The sequence below is a fragment of the Tachysurus fulvidraco genome, chromosome 7, assembly GCF_022655615.1.
Source record: "Tachysurus fulvidraco isolate hzauxx_2018 chromosome 7, HZAU_PFXX_2.0, whole genome shotgun sequence".
NCBI classification, from domain to species: Eukaryota; Metazoa; Chordata; class Actinopteri; order Siluriformes; family Bagridae; genus Tachysurus; species Tachysurus fulvidraco.
Window position 1 is genome coordinate 656,229 of NC_062524.1, and position 27,640 is coordinate 683,868.

Sequence of the window (27,640 nt, forward strand, 5' to 3'; positions counted from 1 at the left end):
CTGCGAGATGGGCAAGACGCTAGCTCCTGCGAGAGAAGGTCAAAGTCACAGGGATGCAGGGAGTGTGGAACGGAGACGCAGAGTCTCATTCCTCAGGGAACTAGAGTTACGGTCGTAACCTAGCGACGTTCCCTTTCGGAACTCGAGCTGAATCGAAACGCTATGGGAACGAGTGTCCAATCACGCCACACTGACCAGACCCTGCTTAGAGAGTGAGGGCCTCGGCACCTGCACTTAGGACAGAGGAGCCCGGGATGGCTCTGAGGTCAAGGTCATAGAAACTGACGATGGTCAGCGGGGTCACAGATGTCTTTGAGTGCCACTCCAGCGGACCAGGCCGTAGAGGCCAGAGGACCCGTGAGCCAACACAATCGCATCCACTACCCATCTGCTCAACGTCTGCTTAGCGGCCGGGAAACCCTTCCTGTTAGGGCCGTAGCAGATGAGCAGCTGCTCCACCTTTCCCCACGGCCTCGTCCTGTGGAGGTAAGTGACCAGTGCTTGCACTGGACACAGTCGGTTCTGTCGCTCCTGTTTTCGGGGGGCTGTAACAGAGGAGGGCAGAATGCCTGCAACACGACAGGTCATGAGGCGGCCGAAGGCACCTTAGGTACATACCCAGGTTTTGGATAGGGAAACACTCTGGCCATGCCAGGGGCAAACTCCAGGCGAGATGGGGCCACGGACAGAGCCTGCAGATCCCCGATCTTCTTCAGGGAGGAAATTGCCAAGAGGAAGGTGGTCTTAATAGGCTGAAACCTAAGGGCCACTTCGGTCAATGGCTCGAAGGGGGGCTCCGATAGAGCCACCAGCACAACTGTCAGATCCCAGACAGGCACTCTGGGTCGCATCCCGGGCCTCAGCCTCCAGGCGCCACGGAGGAAATGTGTCACCAATGGCTGCCTACCCAGCTACTGGGCGGGGAGCTATATGCCGCGATTGCAGACACGAAAACCTTCAGGGTCGAGGGGTCTAACCCAGCGGCAAACTGTTCCTGTAAGAACTCCAGAACTCAGCTGATCGGGCAGTTAACTGGTTCCAGGCCATGGTGCTCACACCAAGACATGAGCTGTCTTGGTGTACGCCATCGTGCAGCGTACGACCTCCTCGTGGAGGAAGCTCTGGAGTGGAGAAGGGTCTCTACTTCCTCGGTAGAGAGACCAGCCGCTATGAACCGTGGCCCCTCAGGGGCCACAGCCACAGCCTTCACAGCTCTGGGCGGGGATGAACCAGGGTTCCGCCCGCCCTTGAGAGGAGATCCCTCCCGGGGGGGTTCCCAATGGAGGGCCCACGAGTATGGTAGGGACACCGGATCCACAAACCATGGCTTGCCCGGCCATCAAGGTGCTACCAGGAGGAGACGGACTCCATCCCGGCAAACTCTCTCCAGAACTCCAGGGAGTAGTGCGATCAGGGGAAAGGCGTACAGGCATAGCCTCGGCCACGACTATACCATGGCATCCAAACATAACGGGACTCGGTGAGAGAGAGAGAACCAGAGGGGACAGTGCGAGGTCTCCTGGGTCGCAAACAGATCCACCTGGGCTCTGTAGAACCTCCGCCATATTAACTCCACCACCTCGGGGTGGAGACACCATTCCCCAGGCCTCGGTGTCTGCTCTGACATTCAACCGTCCCGGGATTTAAATGGTCCTCAAAGTGAGGAGTCTGTCCCGAGACCACAAGAGGACCACTCATGCTAGCTTGTACAAAGGGCGAGATCGGAGAGCCCCTTGGAGGTTGATGTAGGAGACCACCGCAGTATTGTCCGTGCAGGTCCGGGAGGAAGTGTTTTAACCCCAAAAACACTGCCATCATCTCCAGGCATTTTATGTGTCACGAGAGACGTGGGCCACTCCACAGACCCTGGGCGGAGTGGCCACTCATGACCGCACACCACCCCGTGAGGGAAACGTCCGTCGTTAGCGTCACGTGATGAAATGGAACCCCCAACATGGGGCCTTGGGACAGAAACGTTTGGTCTTTCCAAACATCCAAGGCTCGAAAGGCACGCCGCGAGACCTTGATGGAACAATATGGGTTTCCCCTGAGAGAAAACCCTCTGCCCCGAAGCCACCACTGGAGCGGCCTTGTGTGCAGGAGGCCGAGCGAGATTACATTGGACGCCACTGCCATGAGACCCAGCAGCCTCTGAAACTGCTTCACAGTGAGTGGCTGGCCTTCCCGCACTCTCCTGACAGAGATGAGGATGACTTTGACCCGAGCAGGTGACAACCGTTCTCTGTGCTGGAGAAAGCATGCATTTGCTGGCCATTTAGTCGAAACCCAAGCACCTTCCTTTAGGACGAGGATGGCATCTCGATGCCGAATCGCCTGTCGCTCCGACTGAGCCAGAATCGACCAATCGTCGATGTAATTAAAAATGCATATGCCCTGGAGCTGCAGCGGGGTCAGTGCTGTGTCGACGCATTTCCTGAAGGTGCGAGGCGAGAGTGCTAGGCCGAACGGGAGGACCCAATACAGGTAATCTTCGGCCCCGAAAGCAAACCTTAGGAACCTCTTATGTGCAGGAAGGATGGAAACGTGAAAGTATGCATCTTCTGGATCTATTGTGACGAACCAGTCCCCGGACCTGATCTGAGTCACGACCTCCTTGAGGGTGAGCATCCTGAACGTAAGCCTCCTGAGAGAGCGGGTCAAGGAGCGTAGATCTGCAATCTGGACGCAACCTGCAATCCTTCTTCGGAACAATGAAGTACGGGCTGTAGAAGCCTGACTCTCGAACCGAGGGGGGAACCACCTCAATGGTTCCTTTCCTCAGGAGTTTGCGCACTTCTCGTTCCAGGACCAGAGCCTGCTTGGGTCCCACCAGGGTGGGACACATCCCGTTGAAATGGGGAGGAGAGGATGCGAACTGAACTGTGTAGCCGTTCTCTATTTACATTTACATTTACAGCATTTGGCAGACGCCCTTATCCAGAGCGACGTACATAAGTGCTATGCTCCGCAGGACCCACCAGGAGACTCCTGGCAGCTCCATGGCACCTCGTGAGAGGCGGCGGACCCTCCCCCTCCACAACAAACCCTCAGGTGGAAAGGTGGGAAGCGAACCGCTGGAAGGAAGCTGCGCCCTGAGGCACATCTTGTGGCAGGGCTGGCAGACTGGCCTCCATGACCTGAACGGCTGGAGCAACATACTACGGCCGTTGACACCTTCTGAGAGGCAGCGGGTCTCCCCCATCCGTACCGAGACTTTGGGCGGAAGTGGAGGGAGGTGCCCGCTGGAGGGGCCATGCTCTGGAGCACATCTTGTGGCAGATCCAACCGCCTGGCACCCCGGTGCTGCAGGGGAGGGATGGGCATCATAATGTGCCTGGAGGACCAGGCTGGGGCTGCCGCCACACAGCCACACGAGATCGCCGAGAGAGATACCGCTGAAACGCAGCCGACTGCTTTTTAGACTCCTGGATCTTGTTCACGACCTCTGTCACAGCATCGCCAAACAGTCCAGGAGGTGCTATCGGTGCATCCAATAGCACAGCTCGATCCTTATCCGGGAGGTCAGACAAGGTATGCCACAGATGCGTTTCAGTGGCCACAAGGGCCGCCATGGCCCGACCAACGGCCCGCGCTGTGTGTTTCGTGGCCCGAAGAGTTAAGTCGGCAGTTCGACGCAACTCCTCAATATCAGCGGTCCCGGAGCTAAGTTCCTCACCCAAATCTCATAGCAGGTCAGCCTGGTATGCGTGCAACACACCCATGGTGTGGAGGCAGCCCACGGCCTGACCTGCTGCCGCGTAAGCTTTCCCTACTAAGGCCGACGTAGCACGTAGCGGCTTAGTAGGGAACACCAGAGCCTTTAGCGATGATGCTATGCTAGGGGAGAGATAGCTAGCCAGCATCTCTTCCACATGCGGCACTGCGCCATAGCCACACGCCTTGGCCTCAAACACATTCACGTAGAGCGAGGAGTGACAAGAAGTGGGTGCCGAGTGGAGGGCTTCCCAGGATCTGGACACCTCGGCATGCAGATCGGGGAAAAATGGCAGGCCCCGGCGCCCAGGAAGTGACACAGGATGCAGGGAACGCTCATCCAACTTACTGGGTGCACGCTGCTTCTGCAACCCCACCGTCCAATCTAAATCCGGACAGCACAAGCTGTTAGGAGCCCAAAGGCTCGCTAGCATCCATCAGCTCTCCTTCCTCAGAGGGAGAGACATGTAATGCCGCACTGCTCATGCCGGAAGAAGAAGCAGCCATCGGGCCTGCCTCTCCGAGGTAGCAGAAGCTCGATTCAGCAGACCAGGCTGGAGAGGACTCATCCACCTCCAATCCCGCTGCTATATCGGCCTGCGAGCCCCACGAGCGCCGGCGTTGCTTTGCCTCAGCAAGAGCAGGACCGGAGCCGCAAGAGAGAGAGTTCTTCTCGAAGAGCGCTCTATGAGCGTGCGCATAGCCATGCAACTACAATGCGAGCAATCCACTCCCTTGAGAGCCGATTGTGCATGCTCCACTCCAAGCAAACAACACACCGATCATGCAAATCCTTCGTGGTAATGAAAAGGGGACACAGAAAAACACACTTACGAAAAATACTGTCTGCTGGCCATCACTCGATCAGAAAGACAGTATCAGAAAAAACAGCGCTTACCAGAACGAGCAGAAGCTAGCGTCTTGCCCATCTCGCAGCGATTTGTAGCTTCCTGTTTATGCGACATCATCCGCCGATGACGTCACGTCCCAACGTCTATTGGTCAGATTACACACGTGGTTCAGAGCCCGGTCACGCAGGGGCATTCCCACAGCGTTTCGACGCAGCTCAAATTCCGAAAGGGAACCTCTGAGTGTTTAAGAGAAACAGGGTTCTTATATGCCACCTGGTGGATATTCTTTGAAGTGAAACACATTAAGGTGATTGCTAAGATAGTCCCCCTGAAGAGAAGTGCAGAAAGCTGCGGTACATTGCGGCACTTATTGCAGAATGCCGCAGGAGAAGACGTTCGTTCTTAAAGGCCACATCTGTATATGGACAGGATTTCTAGGTGCAGTCGGGGGCCGGAGGGAGTCAGGTTTGGGGACCATGGGATTTCATCTCTGCATTTTGCAGATGATGTTGTCCTGTTGGCTTCCTAAAATCAGGACCTTCAGCATGCTCTTGGACAGTTTGTAGCTGAGTGTGAAGCGGTGTGGATGAGAATCATCACCTCCAAGTCCAAGTCCATGGTTCTCAGCTGGAAAAGGGTGGCTTGCCTCCGTTGGTGGAGAGCTCCTGCCACAAGTGGAGGAGTTTAAGTATCTTGGGGTCCTGTTCACGAGTGAGGGAAGGATGGAGCGGGAGATCGACAGGCGGATCGGTGTATCTTCTGCAGTAATGCGGTCGATATACCGATCTGTTGTGGTGAAGAAAGAGCTGATCCGCAAGGCGAAGCTCTTTATTTACCAGTTGATCTATGTTCCTACCCTCACCTATGGTCATGAGCTTTGGGTCATGACTGAAAGGACAAGATCTCGGATACTGGCGGCTGTTGATGATGTTGTGAAAAATCGTTGATATAGTAAGAAACGCCCCGAGGGAGCATACTGAAGGAATATTATGATTGGTATCATAGGATACATGAGTATAGAGCTCAGATGTCATAATAAGAATAAGTTAGTATATAACTAATGCACAAATAATCCACACAGGACAGAAAGTATAAAAGAAAAGAAGGAGTTTATTACAATAAACTTAATAATAATAATGAGACCCAGAGATCAGGCCTGGGAGAAGTGGGAGTGTGGTCTGGGGACCCAGGCCTAGGAGAAGGAGAAGAAGGGACAAAGCCTGGCATCAACCAGATGAGGACTACTGTCTTATGGACAGACTGGTCTTATGTGTTCACGCCTATGACCTCCGACGGTGCATTTCGGTGGCATCGCTGTATGGACCAAACACACGACATGCATAGCTTATATCGCACAATATTCAGCAAAGCACAGTTCGACAGTATTACACCCTGTTCCTTTGTGGATATCCAATTTGGACCACCCACACCAGTGGAGCAAAGGAAAACCTAGCACGCCTCCCACCACAGCCTGCCCGGCTGCATCCGATCCTATGGAAAAACAGTGACTCAGAGGCCATTCTGCCGAAGACATATTATGCTCAGACATTCTCAGACATTTGGCACTCACTGCAAAATAAGTATCAGATTAAGGCCCCATTGCCATGGTGGATGTACTCATCACACCACAACCACTATTGGTGGTGGCCGTAGTCAGACACTCTTAGTCTGCTGATGCGCAAAGCGCAATTATGACTATACTGTATATATGCTTGAGTAGAGAATTACTGGGGGCCCTTGGTCCTATTGTCTGTTTCTATGTTGTCTGTTTTTTGTGTGTGTGTGCGTCTCTCGTCTCTCTGTGCGTGATGTTTGCAGGGCCATGCTGCGTTTGCCTCCCAGACGAACCCCAGTCCGATGTCCCTTGACATGTGGACGACTGGAACTCACCCCTAGAGGCATCGCATGCCGGGTGGATAACACCTCACCCCATGACTGCTGCTACACATGCCTCCAGCTGGCCTTGGACACTGATGTGTCTGATTACATATGGGAGGGTTTCGATTTGGGTGAGGCACCACGTCGCACATGGTTGACATACCCTCCACTGCCAATGCCTGACACATGGTACACCCTTCTGGAAGACTCACGCCCGTACCACTCATCCTCGACAACGCAGACTTGTTTCTCCCAGAAGGATTATGAATCCATGCATATCACATGGATGAAAAAGTCCTTGAGAGATAATTTCTATTACAAGTGCACAGCTATGAAATACGCCAATCCTTTTGCGTTACCTCAACCTATAGACATAGACACAAACATGCTTACATTTTCTCCCCCCACATACTGCAGACTACTACACGCCAGTATTGTACTCTGTTCTTTTGTGGGTATCAACTCTGGACATTCCACACCAAAACTGTACAGCAGGGAATACCGGTCACGATTGGAACGCTCAGGTTTATGTACTCATGGAGGGGACCCACCTCATGGAGGGGGGGGTCTTCAGATGCAGTTGCTGACACAGCTAAGGACTGCTATGCCGATCGATTTCGAGACATTTGGGAGGCCCTATGCGAGGGCCGAAGCGTAAGGATCCCCTACCGCTGTGGATTCGGTCAGTGCATCAGAACCATCATTGGTGGTGGTAGTACGAACAATATTTCCTGTCACACACATGAACTACTTGTCGATACATGTACTTTGTGTTTGCTTAATGCACAAATGGTGATACTGGTGGTACCAACTTCACTGTCGCGCTATAAGCGGGCAGAGTAAGAATTTTCCCTCGCATTAGGCTTCAGAGGGTTTTTCGCTCACCCCTGGTTCACCCATTTGAGAATGAGCGTGAGGGGTCGTTATGTGTTGTCTATTTCCCTTGTTTTCTTTTCTGTGCGTGATGTTGTTGGGAGATGGGGAGTGATGTCGTTTGTCTATTTTCAGTGATGTTGATGTCGTTTGTTTATTTTCAGTGATGCTGTTTGTTTGTATTTTCCCTTTGTTGTTTGTTTGTTTTCCCTTATGTTCTTTAATTTCCCATTTTGGGTACTTTCTAAGCCTTATGTCAAGGGCAAAAATGTTTTATTCGTTCTTTGTTTTATATTTCTACTGGGAAGGTTAGTCATGCCCTAATTAATGTTTTGGTTAAGCATCAATATCACTGCAGCACAGGTTTTGTTGAGACTTTACAGTCTCAAAGGGGGAGTGATGTTGTGAAAAATAGGAAACGCCCCGAGGGACCATACTTAAGGAATAATATGATTGGTATCATAGGATACATGGGTATAGAGCTCAGATGTCATAATAAGAATAAGGTAGTATATAACTAATGCACAAATAAACCACACAGGACTCAGAAAGTATAAACGAAAAGGAGTTTATTACAATAAACTTAATAATAATAATGAGACCCAGTGATCAGGCCTGGGAGAAGTGGGAGTGTAGTCTGGGGACCCAGGCCTAGGAGAAGGAGAAGAAGGGACAAAGCCTGGGGAACCAGGCTCAGAGGTAGAGGGATAAGAAGCCTAGCTGAGGGAGAGAGAACGAATATAGGCGAAAGGAGGAGATGGGATACGAGGAGGAGAGGTAGGAGCTGCCAGCCTAGGGCAACAGGGTTCAGCATGAGAACAACCATCAGTTTGTGTCCTTTGATCCAACAGGATAGGAGACAGAGGTCTTTGAGTGGAAGAAGAGTTAGTCAAAGGTGTCTGTACAATGTGAGGGAGCAAGAGAGGCTGCTCAGGGAGTGTAGGGGAATACAGTCATTCCAGGAAAGAGCAGAACTCAAGAGTAAGATGACGCAGGTGATAGCGGCGATAACTGGCCATGACCTCAGCAGGAACTGGCCTCCTATAGGGACTAGACCGAGAAATCCAGATGGTGTGACCAGGATGAATTGGCTGACCCTGAGGCTGAGAATCTAAGAGAAAAAGGAGTAGCCCTGATAAGAAATAGAGGAACTAAGGCTTAAAGTATGGAATGAGCAAGCCCAGTCTGAAGGCCAGACTGAGATCATAGTAAAGTTCAGAAGTTTAGCAAAGCTTAAAAGAGCCAATATTAAGTCTTCAGTAATATACAAAGTGGCAACAAAGCTTAGCAACAATAGCAATACAATATAACCAAGTAGAAGTAAGGACTTATGACATAGTTAAACTTAACATGTAATCAAGTTAACATGTAATCATTTAAACATATAATCAGTAAAATAGTAAGAGCAGAAATGAGAAAAACTTACTCATTGTAGCTGAAGAGAGGATTAATCCACAAAGCATCTTTCATGAATGGCTGAGTGACAAATGTAATACCAACTAGGATGCAAAGCTCTCTTGAGCATATTTTTTAATAACAATGATGAAAATGGCTGAAAATAATAGGAAATCAAGAAGGAAGGAAAATCCATATAAGGGCTTATGAGTAAGGGTCGGGTGATGATTCTGGAAAATAAGGGGAATTCAGAAAGGCAGGATATGAAGTCACTGAGGAGGCGTATGAGGTAATTTGGGGAAATAAGGGGATTTCAGAAGAAGCATGTAAATGATCAGGCGGGGCCTCAGAGATCAACTTGGAACATAATGGGAACTTGTCTGAAAGTGGGCGGATTCAAAAAAGGAGGCGCTTAGAAGCGCCAGGGTATATATTGAGGGGGATTTTGAGGGGAAGGACACAGTTCTTTTCGTGGGGCAGTTTGGGCGGTGAAGCTATTTCTGGGATGCTGCAGCTCCTTCATTCTTTTGATACTTTAGGTCTTTTATTTTGCAAGGGAGAAGTTTTTGGTTACAAGTGAATGCTCTTTTTGGGTTTTTCAATTGCTCCTTTTTGACTTAGTGATTTTTGCTTTCCTCAAGCTCAATGGAATGGATGACTGATTGACTGCAATAAAGAAGTTTTTGCTCATTCTCATCCAGGTCTGAGGAGTTTTCTCACTATTTCATCAATATTAGTTATAGTGCAATTAGAAGGATTTGGTTAAAGTAGATGATAATACAGTTATAGTTATAAGTATAAATCACCCTTGTAATATGTCAGCTTGGAGCTGGGCTCTAAGTTCTGACACCCACTGCTCCGGTGTGTATTCACGGTGTCTGTGTTCACTGCTGTGTGTGTTCACTGCTGTGTGTGTGCACTTTGGATGGGTTAAATGCAGAGAAAGAATTCTGAGTATGGGTCACCATACTTAGCCGTATGTCACATCACTCACTAACTGTATATTATATTCATAGTACATACACATCTGTAAATTACTGTTTATAGCAAAAGCCATATTTTGTTATATCCTTCTGTAAATTTCAGTTGTAATTATGTGATATATATATAATTATATGAATTTTTTTTATAAGTAGTCAAAACAGACTAGGTCAAATTGACAATAGACTCTCCACTCCTAATTTGTATACAGGTAGAAGGACAATAGAAGGGTTAAAGAAAACAGACTTTACATAGATGAAGTAGCAGTAATGATATCAAATTTTATGACAAAATGCTTAAGTTTATATCGTCATTATCAACCCAAATTCTCAGTAAAACTTGTTGATCCCTTTCACCCATGGGACTTAGGTAATTCGTGACATGAAGTACGATGGCTGTGGGTCATGAAGAGTCCTGTGTGGGATTGTGACTATAGATTACCATTACTTAGTACACCAATGTATTTATTCCATTTTTTTTTCTTTTTTTGTTTAGTGGTAATGGATATCATGATTAATTAGCCGAACTAATATGTTCAGCATCCCCGATGTTATACAAAAAACTACCATTTGCAAAGAAATGTAAGGCAACGCAAAGCATCTGCTCAGATGTAAGAGCACGGCCACGATGGCTGATCAAGTCAAGTCAAGTCAAGAAGCTTTTATTGTCATTTCACCATATATAGCTGTTGCAGTACACAGTGAAATGAGACAACGTTTCTCCAGGATCAAGGTGCTACATAAAACAAAGACAGGGCTAAGGACATGTAAGTAGTCTTAGTCACATAAAGTGCAACTATGCAACCTGGTGCAAACAGTGCAGGACAAAAAACAGTGATAACAGTTAAAACCGCTCAAATAAAACTGCATAGGCACATGATGATGACTGGCTAATAAGCCGATTTAGATTCCCTAGAGCTGTGCTCTTAGATCTATGTGTTGAATTGGGTCCAGTATTAGAGAGGGCAACACGCCAGAACCATGCCATCCCAGTCCAAATACAAGTCCTCACCACTCTGGGGTTCTTGGCAACCGGCTGTTTCCAGCGGGAATTGGCAGACAGGTAAATTATTTATATAAAAAAAAACTATAAGTAATCCTCAGCTTTGTCTCTAAGACTTTTTTGTATATGAAATAATTCTATTGGAATCCATCATCTCACCCTATAGGTCTGGTATATCACAGCCGTCCCTGAGTGCCATAATATCTGTCGTTTTGGATGATAAACTTAATATGGGTATTTGATACATCAGGTTCCCCTACACTGTGCGAGAACAGGCCGAAATCTGTCTGGTTTCCCAAATGTAATCGGCGCAATTGTCAATTGTCTTGCTATAAGTGCACCATCTGAAAATGAATTTGCTTATGTTAATAGAAAGCATGTGCATTCTATATGTGCAAATCATATGTGAGTTTAACAATATTAAAAATATTGGACATGCCCGGAACACCTCCCCAGGGAGGCGTCCAGGAGGCATCCGAAACAGATGCCCGAGCCACCTCAGCTGACCCCTCTCAATGTGGAAGAGCAGCGGCTCTACTCCGAGCTCCTCCCGAGTGACTGAGCTCCTCACTCTATCTCTAAGGGTGCACCCAGCCACTCTGCGGAGGAAACTCATTTCGGCCGCCTGTATCCGGGATCTTGTCCTTTCTGTCATGACCCAAAGCTCATGGCCATAGGTGAGGGTAGGAATGTAGATCGACTGGTAAATAGATAGGTTCTTCACCACAAGAGATCGGTATATCGACCGCATCACTGCAGAAGATACACCGATCCGCCTGTCGATCTCCCGCTCCATCCTTCCCTCACTCGTGAACAGGACCCCAAGAAACTTAAACTCCTCCACTTGAGGCAGGAACTCTCCAACAACTTGAAGAGGGCAAGCCACCCTTTTCCGGCTGAGAACCATGGCCTCGGAATTGGAGGTGCTGATTCTTATCCCCGCCGCTTCACACGGGACATGCACCGTCCCAGTGCATGCTGAAGGTCCTGATTTGAAGAAGCCAACAGGACAACATCATCTGCAAAAAGCAGAGACGAAATCCTGTAGTCCCCAAACCTGACTCCCTCCGGCCCCCGACTGCGCCTAGAAATCCTGTCCATATAAATAATGAACAGGACCGGTGACAAAGGGCAGCCCTGTCGGAGTCCAACATGCACCGGGAACAAGTCTGACTTACACCCGGCAATGCGAACCAAACTCCTGCTCCGGTCATATAGGGACCGGACAGCCCTTACCAGAGGGCCCCGGACCCCATACCCCCAGAGCACCCCCCACAGGCCATCACGAAAGACACAGTCAAATGCCTTCTCCAGATCCACAAAACACATGTGGACTGGTTGGGCAAACTCCCATGAACCCTCCAGCAACCTGGTGAGGGTATAGAGATGGTCCAGTGTTCCACGACCAGGACGAAACCCGCATTGTTCCTCCTGAATCCAAGGTTCGACTATCGGCCGAATTCTCCTCTCCAGTACCCTGGCATAGACTTTTCCGTGGGAGGCTGAGGAGTGTGATCCCCCTATAGTTGGAACACACCCTCCGGTCCCCCTTCTTAAACAGAGGGACCACCACCCCAGTCTGCCAGTCGAGATGCACTGTTCCCAACCGCCACGCGATGTTGCAGAGGCGTGTCAGCCAAGACAGCCCCACAACATCCAGAGACTTAAGGTACTCAGGGCGGATCTCATCCACCCCCGGTGCCTTGCCACTGAGGAGCTTCTCAACTGCCTCAGTGACCTCAGCTTGGGGGATCGACGAGTCCACAACTGAGCCCTCCGCCTCTGCTTCCTCAATGGAAGACATGTTGGTGGGGTTGAGGAGATCCTCGAAGTACTCCTTCCACCGTCCGAGGATGTCACCAGTCGAAGTCAGCAGATTCCCACTCCCACTGTAAACAGTGTGAGCAGGGCACTGCTTCCCCCTCCTGAGACACCGGACGGTTTGCCAGAATTTCTTCGAGGCCAACCGATAGTCCTACTCCATGGCCTCACCGAACTCCTCCCAGACCCGAGTTTTTGCCTCTGCAACCACCCGGGCTGAAGCTCGCTTGACCCTCTGGTAACTATCAGCTGCCTTCGATGTCCCCCGAGCCAACCAGGCTCGATAGGACTCTTTCTTCAGCTTCACGGCATCCCTTCCTTCCGGGGTCCACCACCGGGTTTGGGGATTGCCGCCACGACAGGCACCGGAGACCTTACGGCCACAGCTCTGAGCGGCTGCATCAACAATGGAGGTGGAGAACATGGTCCACTCAGACTTAATGTCTCCAACCTCCCTCGGGATCTGGTTGAAGCTCTGCCGGAGGTGAGAGTTGAAGATCTCTCTGACAGGAGACTCTGCCAAACGTTCCCAACGGACCCTCACAGTACGTTTGGGTCTGCCAAGTCTGTCCAACTTCCTCCCCTGCCATCGGATCCAACTCACCACCAGGTGGTGATCAGTTGACAGCTCCGCCCCTCTCTTTACCCGAGTGTCCAAGACATACGGCCGGAGGTCAGATGAAACAACCACAAAGTCGATCATCGACTTCCGACCTAGGGTGTCCTGGTGCCATGTGTACTGATGGACACCCTTATGCTTGAACATGGTGTTTGTTATGGACAAACTGTGACTAGCACAGAAGTCCAATAACAGAACACCACACGGGTTCAGTTCGGGGGGGGGCGTTCCTCCCAATCAAGACCCCCAAAAGGTGTCACTGTCATTGCCCACGTGAGCGTTGAAGTCCCCCAGTAGAACGACGGAGTCCCCAGTCGGGGCACTTTCTAGCACCCCTCCCAGAGACGCCAAGAAGGTCGGGTACTCTACACTGCCATTTGGCCCATAAGCACAAATAACAGTGAGAGACCTCTCCCCGACCCAAAGGCGCAGGGAAACGACCCTCTCGTTCACCGGGGTGAACTCCAACACATGGCTGCTGTGCTGGGGGGCTATAAGCAAGCCCACACCAGCCCGCCGCCTCTCACCGCGGGCAACTCCAGAGTAGTAGAGAGTCCAGCCTCTCTCGAGGAGTTGGGTTCCAGAGCCCAAGCTGTGCGTGGAGGCGAGCCCAACTATCTCTAGTCGGTATCTCTCAACCTCCCGCACCAGCTCAGGCTCCTTCCCCCCCAGCGAGGTGACATTCCATGTCCCTAGAGTCAGATTCCGTGTCCGGAGATTGGGTCGCGGAGGCTCCCGCCTTCGACTGCCACCCAATCCACATTGCACCAGCCCCTTACGGTTTCTCCTGCAGGTGGTGGGCCCACAGGAGATCGGCCCCACATCGCTCCTTCGTTCACTCTCGTTCCCGCGCCGTTAATGTCATTGGCTATTTATGATTAAAAATGGGCATGTACGGGGCGGGATTTGAGGCTGGTTCACGTATGCACATCTGCGGGTGATCTGTGATTTATAAAGGGAACATTGCTTACAGGTGTGCGTACGCATGGTTTTATAAATCAGATTTTTTTTTGGCATATGCCATTTTTGGCTTTTGGGCGTACATAAACTTTTAGTAGGGATCCTACACACAGTTTTAGAAATGAAACCCCAGGTTAGGTAAACAGAGTAAGTTGCTATGGTAACTGTTACTATTGTAACTGACTCTGAGTATAAGTTAGCTCTCTTTCAGAAACGAACTCGACTTAACCTGCATGATAGGATGCCCGGGGCATGGCCAGCGACGCAGCATCTCGTTGCCTTCTCAGGAAACCGGGTTATATACATAACCTGGTGTAATTTAAGTGCTGACGCTATGGGAATGCCAATACCAATGCTGCCACACACCATTCGATGACTGTGCCAGAGTCCATGAGAGAGCATGAGCAGACTGGGAACAAACCATCAAAGGCCCTGCAGTACCTGGGACCCTGAAGAGGGGTCCAAATCCGACGAGGCAAGACCGCATACATCATAGGCTAATTGCCTCCACTACCCAGTGCGCCAGGCGCTGCGTAGAAGCCAGATAACACTTATTCCAGGCCCTCAAGACAGACAAAAAGAGGCAGAGGAGATACTCCACGAGCTAGAGCAGTGGACATAAGGCCTTAAGGCTCTCAGTGGGCAAATGCAGCCTCTCCTGTTCCACCGACTTTTGGGCGAGAGACCAGAGGGTACATACCGAAGGAGGCCCTAAGGCTAGGTTCATGGTTCGCAGCAATGGTGGCCACGTACACCTTTAGAGTAGATGGTGACAGGCCCCAAGAAAAGCAAGACTACAGAAACCTCAGCACTGTACCGCCTGGATCCTGACAGTGTATCACCCCGGAGGTGAAAAAGCCTCCACTTCAGAACACATAGCTTCCTTGTGGAGGAACCCCTAGCATTCAGTAGAGTCTCGGTCACCTCAGATGAGAGACCTGCCTCTAGGAACTGGTCCCCCTCACACAAGCTTCCACATCTTAGGGCAGGGGTGCAGGATTGCCCCCTGCACCTGAGAGAGGAGATTCTCTCTGACAAAAACCTCCCTGGGGTGCCGTTCAGGGGGGAGGCTAGGACCATGAATCAACTCAAGAGGGCCAATGAGGGGCAACTAGGAGTAGTTTGACCCGGTCGTGGCACACTCTGGCTAGTGCTTGCGAGAGCAGAGCTTCCAGGGGAAAGGCGCACAGACGTAGCTTCGGCCACGTCCATTCCAAATCCATTCGACCATGTGGGGGTGGAGATGCCACTCCCCGGGCATCAGCACCTGCCTCGACAGGAAGTCTGCCTCCCTATTTACATGCCCTGGGATGAAAATCGGTCTCAGCAAAAGGAACCTGGTTGATGGTTGATATAGGGTACCACCGCGGTGCTGTCTGGCCATACTAAGACATGGCAGCCCTTGATATGTGGAAGAAACTGTTAGAAACACAGCCCTCATCTCCAGGCAGTTTGTGTGCCATGAGAGATAGAGGCTCTCCCAATAGACCCTGGGCAGGACGGCCATCCTAGCCCGCTCCCTAGCCCGAAAGCGAGGTATCTGTCAAAAGAGACCGCTAGAATGGGACCCAAGTACAGAAAATAGTCCTTATAACCCTGAGGGGATGTCTGCGAGGATGAAAGCCCGCAACCCTGAGCCAGAGTTGGAATGGCCTCAGGTGAAGCAGACACAAAGGGATAACGTTGGCTGCTTCCAATATGAGGCCGAGCACCCTCTGTGCCTCAGCAAAAGCCATAGCCTTCGACTCGTCCAGAATGAGCCAGTCGTCCAGGTAATTCAGTACACGGATGCCCCAGAGACACAACTGTGCCAGGGCAGCATCTGTGCACCTTGTTATCATGCGTGGTGAAAAGAGCTATGCCAAAAGGAAGAACACAATACTGGTACACTTCGTCCCCAAAAGTGAACCTGAGGAACTTTCTGAGTAACCCTAACCCTAACCCTTCCTCACGGTCGATCGTCACAAATCAATCTTTGTACCTGATCTGGGACACGATAACCTTGAACATGAGCATCTTGAACTTGTACATCTTCAGAGTACAGGTCAGAGCCCAGAGGTCCAAAATCCCCCGTCCTTCTTGGGGACAACAAAATATCGGCTGTAAAAGCCGGAGTTCCGCTCTGGGAGGGGAACATCTCTATGGCCCCTTTCCTCAGGATTGAGAGAAGTTCCTCTTGGAGGAACACCACCTGGTGTCTGCCAACAATCGTGGGCAGTACACCTTGAAAGCGTGAAAGATGGGAGGAGAACCGGGTCCTGTAGACATTTTCTACGGTATCCAGAACCCACTGAGACACACCTGGCAGAAGTTTCCATGCTGCCTGGCTGTCTGATAGTGGTGTCAGACCTCCCGGGTGCCCTTAAACTAGCAGGTGCCAACTCAGGGAGATCCGTGCAAGGAAGAGGTGCAGGCACAGATCCTTCTGCTCGCTGAAATGCCGGAGGAGGAGGGGAAGGCAGCCTTCCTGAATATGACGCTCCTAGGTACACCAGCACTCGAGCATCAGGGCTCCTTTGTAGCCCACCTGGCTGAGATGACGGACCTAAGGTCCCCTCTCACCTGACGGGTCTGGCCCTGGGTATGCCGACCGGCCTCCCTAGTCTTAGATGAGGGGCACAGGCAGTCACACTAACCCTTTTTACTGCCCTGAGTGAGCTAGGAGGGGGTTGGATATGGCTGCAAGATGGCCCAGGCTGCTCACTGCAGCGGGGGAGAAGCTCTCTGAATGCTGCCGACTGGCATTTTGCCTCCTGGTGACTGTCAACGATAGTACTCACTGGGTCGCCGCACAAGCCCTGAGGTGAAACCGGGGCATCCAGAAGAAAGGACTTATCCTTAATGTCAGTTAAAGTGAGGCACAGGTGGCATGGAGTGCAATGTCAGTGCTTTGTGGCATGAAGCGCATGCCACAAATGGAGCTCAGACACCAACTGAATTTGTTCTCTGTATTTAAACCATCCAAAGTGGGGTGTCTTGCTCATTGCACCTCATTTGTGGCCGGCCCTTAGGCTCGAACCCACAACCTTAGGATTACCAGTCAGACTCTCTAACCATAAGGCCACAACTTGCCCAGAAAGTGGTCGTCTAGCTTAGAACGACCAACTTTCTCTTCAGGCCAATCTAATTTTAATCTAGACACAGCACACGTCACTGCCTCAAGGAGCTCCTCAAACGTTGCTGATTTTGTTGGCTGTTCAGAGGGGGGAAGCTTCTCTACGCCCACATCGAGCTCCTCAGAGCTTGACATGGAAAGCAGCATGCTCACTTCCGGCTTAGGAGAAATAGCAGTGCGAGCTCCCGAAACCGAAACCAAGCGAACGGAGTTAGGGAAGAGGGAAAGAGAAAGGGAACCCGTCTCTTGCTCTGTTTCTGCTAACTCAACCTGCAAACCCCATGATCGAAGCCGCTGTGCCACCTTGGCGGATGCGGGACTCGAATCACATGGTGCAGCCAAAGCTGAAAATACAGTCAGGTGGGATTGGAGAGTATGCCCTGGGAATCCCCCACAATGCATGCAGACGGCTCCCTCGAGAGCTGAACGTACACGCTCCTCTCCCAAACAAACAATGCAAAGAGAGTGCATGTGTCCCCCCATGATAAAGCAGGTGCACGGATGCACGCATCTGTTCAAATGCTTAGATTGCAACATATTGTTTCTTTCCCTTTTTAAACAGGACAAACAATTGACACACATACACAGAGCGCTTCCTGAAGACAAAAAAGCTAGAGTAGGGTGACATAGATGACCTTATATGGACTGGCACGTAATCACGTCATCACATGTCCTTTCTGAGCCATGAAATGTCACAACTTGCTTACAGAAGCATTCCCATAGCATCAGCACTGACACAGCATCGAGTTTCCTCGAAAGGGAACTCAGAGTTTCCGTAATTTCAGGGTTCTCACTTAACCTCCATTCTGAAACAGGCCCCTGATCTTGTACTCGGTGTCTGTTGGGTATCATGTGAAATCTTTATAACAAATTTTCCAATCATCACAGACACAAAGAGCAGAGTAAAGAGTTAAAATTATAAAACCAGATTGTTCTTATAGTTTATCATCATCACTTATATTAACAGTATTAACGGTGATCAATTTGTACATATATTTTCCTCATGATTCAGTCTCTATTCAGTCTTTGCGGATGTTGTGACCCCTGTGTTTCATGTTTATCAAATGCCATCCTTAAGGTTTTAGTTTCTGATTTCTTGGTGTTGTAAAAGATACCAGTTTTTATATAACTCTCTAAATGTTATTACATTCATGTGCATGTAAAAACAAACACACACACACACACACACACACACACACACACACACACACACACACACACACACACAAAGTAAATATACAGCAGAGATCATTTCCACAAGAAATCCAAAATCCAGACTAGAAAGACGAACAGCTTTTATGATTTCGAGTGCTGGTCCCTTCAAACTTTCTACAATAATCTGACGTTTTTCTTTCTCAGAGCAGTCACAATCTGTTATCATTATTCTGGCCTGCTCGATCCAATGTTCCATGGTTTCCTCTCCTGCGGGGGTGGGAACAGTGCCCAAGAAGGTACGTAAACGACGGTAAGCATTGCTGTCACTTTGTGGTCTCACTGCTTTCTCTAGGATCTCACCCACAGCACGAATAATTGACTCAGGGGAACTGGTATTGGAACCAAGGGAAGGAAACAGAGCTTCTAAGTCAGTCATAGACTTTCCCTCATCCATGAGAAATTTTGAAAGCTTATTGGTGAATTCTACAGGGGCGGCAGGTCGTGAGTCAGTTTCAGTGGAAACAACAATCTCCCAGGCCTCCTCACCATCACCATGCAGCAGTTGGGTAGGACAGCGTGTGGCATCAACGACTTCTCTACTCTCGCATAACACTAACAGAGTAGTTGAGTTGAGTCCATGCCTGGTATCTCGAACACGCACTCTTCCAAAGGATTTTACACTCTGAGCCGCTTCCTCGATTTTTGCCACTTCAGTAGTTGCTGGTACTCCAGTCAGCAGCAGCGCATGACTTGGGGCAATCCCTACCTCACTACACCAACTGGTAAGTTCAGTTTGAAAAAGAGGGTTACTTCTGAAAGACATGCTTCAAGAGTTTACAAATAAGTGCAGGAAGGGGTTAATTTTCTTTTCCACAATCAACTTGGTATTAAACAAAGTTTTATGTCTTCTTTTAGGGTACCAGAGGAAAGAAGAGATTCCCCTAACGGGCCACCACTTTATGTAGTGCCTCCTGCCCTACTTAGTCGTGTCAAGTCTAAGCTCTTTAGGGTGGGGAGACGGGTTCAATAACTTGGGGTCTCTCGACTAAAGAAATTAAAATACTCTGATACCTGGACTCTTAAATACACAATAAAGAAACCTTCATAAAAAGTTTTGTATTTATTTTTCTATATAAAATATATTGTGATATGAATTATAGAATGTATATACTAATATATTTAAGTAAGTAAGTTGAAATATATATAACAATATATAACAGTAGTCAATAGGTTTTATAACAAAATGAATTATTGTCCCCTTACTGAATAAACTGAATAAACAATGCAAACAGTTCAAATACTTCACTTTGAAATACACACACAAAAAAAAAAAACATGAATATGCACTCAATGAAAATACTTAAGCACTCTTACTGTTAACTAGTTTAGTAACGGTGCAACTTTACACTCTAAACCAACACATATATTACCAAAGTGTAAATTCAACATAAATATTAGTGGGCCGACTCACACAAACACACACTCACCCACCCAACCCCCTCCGATGCAGGCCTGTGTCGTTGCTTGCGTGCGTTGTGGCCTTTGAAACATTTACAACTGGCCTCTTCACTCAAATGAGCTAAAACCAACACAAATAACAGGTACCTGAGCTCCGGTCATCACTCACACTCTAAGCGGAGACATCACACACGATCCTCGGCGAATAATGGTACGTTTCTCGCGAACCAAGGCAAACCGAACAGTCTTGATGAACGCACGTCTTTGTCACCGAGTGCTTTTCACTCACCCGATCACAACCGTAACTCAAACTGATCTCCCGAAGTGTCCAAGTCAAAGTATTAAATAGCGCAATACCAATAGGCGCAATAGGTAATACGCTGAATGCAGTATATCGTTCCCGTTACGTTATGTAGACGCACTCCGATTCCACACAACCGGGCAGTTTCTTCTCAAAGGAAAAAAAGGGTCTCACCAACAGTTAATAAGACGATAATAAGTTAATAAGGTCCGTTATCACATCTCCTGGTTAACATTAAAGCATAAACAAACTAAAACACTGTTTATAAAGAAAACTAATCCATATAACACGCATTTAGCACGAGCGTTTCTGACTCGTCTCAAACTCTCTCTCTCTTTTGATTGACACATTACCAACCAAACACATTGCACTCTCATATGCATGGGTGGGTGTAAAATAATAAACATCCAATCACAGAAAAGATAACAAAACTAGATAGTAACCAGCACATGTCATCCAAGTGCATTTAAACCAAACTTTAGTGTATACACGGAGTTTCTCAACTCTTTCGCCGCCATTGACGAATTAAAGGGATACACACTCATTTTCAGATCACATCAAAAATGTTAATCTCTTTAAACACAACAGTTTAATGAATAGTTTACTTAAACCTTATTATAAAACAAACCTTTTCAGCCACAAATATCTGAATAGGGTAGTTATTAAAAAATAAGCATTTAAATAAGTATGACTTGAGCTTTTATATGCACATATTCTTAATAAAAGAAACATAACTAGTAAGAGGGTTACATGTTATACAAAGAAAACTAATAACATTGATATTATTTAGATATTTTCATTGATTTCATTGAAACCTGAGGTTTTCTGAATGTCTTTTTTCTGGCTTTGAATGTTTAAGCTCTCACTATGTTCACTATTACTTTACATGCACAAGAAAAGTGCTGCTATCTAACATGTGATGTGCTGAACACAGGAAAGTGATGTACTTACTATTCATGGTGTATCAGTTTTGTAATATTTGTTACGCAGTTAACCAGACTGCAAAATTCTACATATTTTATAAATAGTCTTTGAATCATGCAGTTGTGGTCATTTCATATATAGGTCTGTAATCAGTGTAATAAGTACAATATATGTACAATATATGACAATAATAGGATGTGCTGCTTTCTAAATATTATAGATAGAAGGAGAAAATCATACTGATTGACAGTAAGAAGCTGGAGACTATATAAATGTATACAATATCAGTTCAATCAGGTGTGTATGGAGTAGGGAAAATTCCAAATTGTTGAATAAAGTGAGCAGAGACTGCAAGTCCTCTTCTGTGAATGCGAATGAAAGAGGATGATGCTCAAGATTAAAATATAATATGAGAAATTTGCATGCATGTCTCTGTCTCCTACTGTACTTCTCCATGAACCTCATGCACTGGATCCAACAGAAACCAGAGAAAGATTCAGATTAATCTGAGGGAACTGGAAATAGATCAGATTTGCAACCTTCACAGGAAGCGTTAATTACATCACGATACGTTCATATCATTATCAATAATAACAAACTAAATAATGCTGTTATAAAATAAGGTTCCAAATTACATATAGCAATAAATGTATGTAAATAAAGTTTCCTGTTCTAAATAACCAATAATTTCTGTAAGTTTTCTTATTATAAATTCACCTGAAAACACCTGATAGTGTATAAACTTACTCATTAACACCTGCCTTAAGCTTCTTATTGGTTCAAACATAAACTCAATCTGCAGTGATAGATATCTATAAAAAATACAGACATGTTTAAAAGATGAGGAAGTTTTCTCATTTATCAGAATCAGAATCAGAATCAGAATCAGCTTTGTTGCCAGGCATGTTTTCACATGTGAGGAATTTGTTTTAGTGCCAGATTTAAGCAACAAAGACCAAGAGCTTTTACTTCTTCTGCTCCAACACACACCATGATCTCTACATCCCTACTGCTGCTGCTGCTGGCAGCCGTACACTGTAAGTGTTTTTACATTTGACATGTAATACAGTTTTGGTTCCTTAAAGCTTTTTGCTTTTACATCATTAAAATAACTTTTCTTTAACAGGTGTTCACAGTGTTGAGCTGATCCAGACCGGATCCACAGTATTAACTATTGGTCAGTCACTGACTCTGACCTGTAAAGTGTCTGGATATTCATTAACTGATAACAGCTACTGTATACACTGGATACGACAACCTGCAGGAAAAACTCTAGAATGGATTGGATGTATATGTGGTAATGGTAACACTTACTACAGTGAGAAACTGAAAAGCAGGTTTCAGATTTCCAGAGACACGTCCAGCAGCACAGTGACATTAACAGGACAGAACATGCAGACTGAAGACACAGCTGAGTATTACTGCGCTCTTGAACTACAGTGAGACGTGTTTCAATGTTCACAAGACACAACACTGATCTATCTGAGTCTAACAAAAAAATAAAGAAATAATATATATATATATATATATATATATATATATATATATATATATATATATATATATATATATATATATATATCCCAGAAATGATGACAAAACATTTCAAGCTAGTTATTCACACAATTCACTTCTTTAATTAAATAATAACTACATTTTACTGAGTAACTAATCCCCATATTACAAATATTTCAGCATAGACACCAACACTGGTATTAATAAAATAAATAAATAAAAGTTTACTTAGGAATAATGGTCTCTTTTTATAACTAGATGAAATGAAATGTGTCTGCAAAAGACATTATAAAGAACAACATCCATTCACACTCAGCACTCAGGCTTTAACTCTTCATCCTGAATGAACAAAAACCATCCAAAAACTCCTCAAACTATATCTAATAATTAATGAGAATCCAATGTAATTAAATGTGAAATATGAACATTGTATAATTTGATGAATTTCTGGTAATGTACAAACTAAAAGGGAAAAAGAAACAAAGTGTTTTATCATCTCACCAAATGATTTTTATTAATGGATCATCAGAAAACCAGGATTAGCTAAAAAAAATGACAACATCATGAAGGACTGGACACGTTTGTGTTGTTCAGTGATAATCAGTGATCAGAAAACTTTACATTCTTCTGAATGTTCCAGTGATCCACAGTGATGGACTAAAAAGACATGAGATCTAATGAGTAAAGAGAAGTGATGAAGCTGACAGCATGAAACACACCCAGAGTTTTACAGGAAGCTTTTTCTCCTCTCGTCTGTTCCTCTGTGGATGTTTTTATATCTCTAGTGGGTGTGTCATGCAAACCAAATCCTGTGTTTGAACCATTTATGCTGAAACATTCAGCCCAACAACATAGCAGCAGTTTGTGTTCATTTACAGCAGCAGGAATCATTTTAATTCTTTGAGATGGGACTAGGCAGAGTTTTGTGTTACTTTACTCTAACAATCTTCATTCAATGTTAGTATTATTTATTACATTATTAAATATATATATATATATTTTTTTTTTCTTTAAATTTTTTTAATGTTAATTCCTACCTTTGAATATTCCTCTATTTCAGATTCCTGCAGTCAGACACTGATCGAGTCTGATCCAGTGACCATCAAACCTGATCAGTCTCATAAACTGACCTGCACGGCCTCTGTGCCTCTTTAACTTTGGTGGCTCTTGGATGGCTTGGATAAGACAGGCACCTGGAAAAGGGCTGGAATGGGTTGCAACTATTTCAGATAGCAGTGGTAGCATATATTACTCCAGCGCGGTTAAGGGCCGCTTCACCATCTCCAGAGACAACAGTAAGATGCAGGTGTATCTGCAGATGAATAGCATGAGGACAGAAGACACTGCAGTTTATTACTGCGCCCGACACACACAGTGATACTTCCCCTTAGACATCAGTACAAAAACACAGACTTACTATAGACACATGAAAAGCTCACAGTCTGTTAAAAAAAGTTACAAAATTTAAATTTACATTTTAAAATTTTTCTTTTCTTTTTTAAAGCTGCTTTGAGAAAATATCTATTGTTAAATGTGTTATATAAATAAAGTGAATTGAACTGACAGATGGAGATCTATGGAAGTAGATGTTCACAAATCTAAGAAAAAAATAATATTAATTTCCCTATTAATGGATTTGGTTAAACCAAATGATTTACTATGTTATCTGAGTGTGTTCTCTCTTTTAAACCTTTCTGATTAAAATGCTCCAAGTCTGAATTCCTACTTTCTTCATTTTCACTGTTGGTCCATGTGAAAGTTTTGGCAGCCAGAACATTATAATATTTTGTGTTTGCATCTGTAGGGGGCAGCAGCTGCTTGTTTTTGTGAAGGATTCCTGGATTTGCCTGGTGATACCTGGAAATAACCTTGAAGTGGGTGTGGCCTAAAGTAATTATCAGGAATGAAAATATATATAAACTATTCTATGCTCCTGGAAACACCGGAAAAAGCCACAGGTAGAAATAACAGCTTTGTCAGCATTATGTGTGAATGTGGATCTGACCGTTCCTCAAACCAACAAACTAGTAGACATCGCAGTCCCAATACACACTATAATACACACATCCCAGTCCAAATACACACATCCCAGTCCCAATACACACTGTAATACACACAGCACAGTCCCAATACATACTGTAATACACACAGCACAGTCCCAATACACACTGTAATACACTCATCATAGTCCCAATACACACTGTAATACACTCATCATAGTCCCAATAAACACTGTAATACACTCATCACAGTCCCAATACACACTTTCATACAAACACCCCAGTGCTTAATACACACTGTAATAAACACACTACAATCCCAATACACACCGAAATACACACATCCCAATCTCAACATACACAGCCTCTGTTCTAGAAATGTAACTAACACCTTCTGAACACAGAAACTGTGACTTTATCGTGTGAGGCTCATTTTAGATGATTGTTGATTGAACATGTTCAGTTCAGTTAATCACAGAGACACGTTAGTGTTTTGTTCATTTCACTCTAAGACCAATTCTTCTAAGATGAAGAAAGTTAATGTATAAATGAGTAAACCTGAGACTTCAAGATCATGATGATGCATTTCATGCAAATCTTCCACTTGTGTCTCTTACATTAAGGAGGTCTGTGTGAGTGTGTGTGTAGTGAGGAGGAAGAGAGCAGCTGAGCATTTTACTTCACTTCACTTTTATATCTACAACAATGCTGCAGTTCAAGTTTCGCGGCCTCAGTGCATCGTGATTTTTTAAAGATTATTCATAAAAAAATAAAAATAACAACGGATTCCTAGGATGCTAGACAAAGAGAGAAACTATCTCAGAGGCTTTGTACATACCCACGGGCACTCAGGCAAGGCACGTGATTTGTTTCCGGCACGAGATCTGAGCTGATTGGCTGCGCATCATCGCATCCTCTCCCAGCTTCTTCCATTGTTGTACTGTATCTCGCCACTCTCATTCACGCTGACAACTGTGTCTGGCGTGTTGTGTTTTCGTTAAGCCCTTACAATGCCTGCTAAGCGCCGTGTGATTGCAAAAGATTACACTAGTGAGCCGAAAAGGAAGATTATGACCATAATTGAAAAGGTCAAACTTTTAGATATGTTAAAACAGGGCAGACGTCATGCCGCGGTGGCAACGGCACGCCATTATGGAGTGAATGAATCGACTGTGTGCTACATCAAAAAAGACTTAAAGATTTAAGTAAAATGTATGTGTGAGTGAATGGATAATATTAAGGTTTATAATTAAATAGATTTTAAGTAATATATATATATATATATATATATATATATATATATATATATATATATATATATATATATATATATATATATATATATATTAAGTTTACTCATATATATAGTATAAATATACATATTTTAAACATTCTGGTACCCACACACACATATACGGAAATTCCTAGGGGGCGGATTTTCAGCTATCGCGAGAGGTTTCCGGTCCCCAATAACCACTACACTATTTGGTTTATATTAATACACTTAAAACAGTGATCCCACATTTACAAAATATGTAGGTATTTACAGTCAATAGTTAAATATTTATATAGTTAAATGCAATAGTCAATTAACTACCTTACTATAACACATCCTCACTGTAACACTCAGACTTATGTCAGACTTTAAAATAGTCATTTGAAGAGTTTAAAAGGTATTGGGCAATTACTTATTTTGAAATTACCAGGGGGCCCAGCAGTGGCATCTTAGTGGACCAGGGATATGAACTCATGACCTTCAGATTGGTAGTCAAACACCTGAACCAATAAGCTACCACATACCAAAATTACTGATGGGAAGGTCATAAGTTCGAATCCCATGTACACCAAGATGCTGATGCGGGCCCCTGAGCAAGGCCCTTAAAAGGATCTCGCCCCCTATTGCATGTTTTTCGCCTACATGACCTACCCAACAAAAAGTGGTACAGCTCCACTTTGACACACAGGGGTGAGCCTTGTCTCATTGGAAAGAAGAGATTCTCTAGTTTCAGAAACTCAAGATTGATTCTAGGCCTTACTGGCACAAAGTTACAGAGGCTAGAATGGAAGGTTTTCATTTCCGCCTGGGTTGTTTACCTGATAAACTGATTAATCTTATTTTTCTGGAACATGCTAGGGACCAAATAACAACTGAGGGTCATAGCCACATGTCTTGGCTTTCACCAAAAAAATTTCAAGTCAAAAGACCCAAAAATGGCTTCAATAAAAATATTTTTCTACGGACATGGTCGTCTGGTGCAGCGTTTTTGTGTACTTGTTTACTGTATAACTTTGAATTAAAAGGCTGCATGCTCAGTTTAAAAGGCCTTAAACAAGCAGAGACTCTCTCTCTATCACTCTGGTGTGAAAACAGGCCTGTAACTTGACACCCTGAGCTGTGAGAGTGACAAAAGGTCAAGGATTACGCAAGAATTCTTCTGCGCAGCTTTTTCACGCAGATCCTGGCAGAGAAGACACGGCATGTTGCATACCGTTGGAATCGTCTGCTTCTTGACTAAAGAGCTGTATAGGTCACGGCCCATTTCATTGCTATTGGAAGGAGTAATTGTCAGTCAAACGCGGGTTCCCAAAAATGATGTCATGACATCATTGGCTTCTCAGCCGTCTATCTCTGCTATACAAGCACCGATTGGCTCAAGTGAGGGCTTGTTTGATTCGTTAGGTCCCGGGATATAAATATGACGTAAATTTAGAATTTTTGAATACCCCAATGAGAAGTTAGAGCGGCAAAACAAGATGATGGCGCACTACTGTTTCCAGTTTTCGGAACACAAACGGAATATTTGTGGCGTGACCAAAGCGTTTTGGATTAAAAGGCTTACAGATTTCAGTTCCTTGGACCTGTATGGATTTTTGTGGAATATTTGTTTTGGAATATATTACCCCAGTGAAGAAAGGGACGTGTCTAAAGGTAAGAGAAAAACCGGTATAGCGCCACCTAGGTCAGTTTTGTCCAAAAAATCTTTCTAATAGTATGAAGGCTGTGAATCATATTATGCTTTGTGTGTGGGCTTAAAAAAATATTGAGAGTATAAACTCTAGGTAAATAGGTTTTTTCGT

General features: G+C 45.8%; 2 protein-coding genes across 27 annotated transcripts in view; both read right to left on the reverse strand.

Moving 5' to 3' along the window:
- Nucleotides 1-27,640, reverse strand: part of LOC113653753 (interferon-induced very large GTPase 1-like) — an 859,689-nt gene that overhangs the window by 631,776 nt on the left and 200,273 nt on the right. The window lies entirely within an intron of this gene.
- LOC113661809 (alpha-tectorin-like) overlaps nt 1-27,640 on the reverse strand; it is a 113,872-nt gene that overhangs the window by 55,852 nt on the left and 30,380 nt on the right. The window lies entirely within an intron of this gene.